Raw genomic sequence first — 568 nt, forward strand, 5'->3', positions numbered from 1 at the left:
CTGAGGCAAACCCCGCAACTCTCGGCCCCGAAACCAGCGGTTTCACCTTTCCCTTTTTTTTTTTTTTTTAACTCCGCCAGCGGCCCCCAGCCTACTGGTCCGGGTTGCTCCGCTGGTCAAAGTGCGTGCGGAGTAGTTGGCAAAGTTGAGGGCGGCGACGTCTCGGGGAACAGCTGTTTGCGTTCGGGGCGGAGGCGGCGCGCGAGCTCCCGGGCCACGAGCCAGCGAGCCTAGGAGAGGGTGGAGGTTCTGGGTCCCCGGGGAAGAGAACGGGGGGGATGACGCGGAGACTGGAGGCTCCGGGCTAGCGCCCTTCAGCGTAGGTCCCGTCGCGCCTCGCCCCTTCTCGGTGACCTCACCCCCTTTATACCCACCCCACCTCTCAGGAGCCGGAGGCCCGCCCCTGGGGGGAGGGGACGAGGAGGCGATTCGGAACGCGGATTGCGTCCTCCGGGCACCCGTAGTTGGGAACCGTGGAACCCTGGTCCGGGCGGGAGGTGTCGCGCCTCGGAGGTTCGGGTGTGCCTCGTGCCGGCTGGGCTGCCGCTCGCCCCGGGAGGGGAACGCG

This window comes from Myotis brandtii, unplaced genomic scaffold (assembly GCF_000412655.1).
Source record: "Myotis brandtii unplaced genomic scaffold, ASM41265v1 scaffold569, whole genome shotgun sequence".
Taxonomy (NCBI): Eukaryota; Metazoa; Chordata; class Mammalia; order Chiroptera; family Vespertilionidae; genus Myotis; species Myotis brandtii.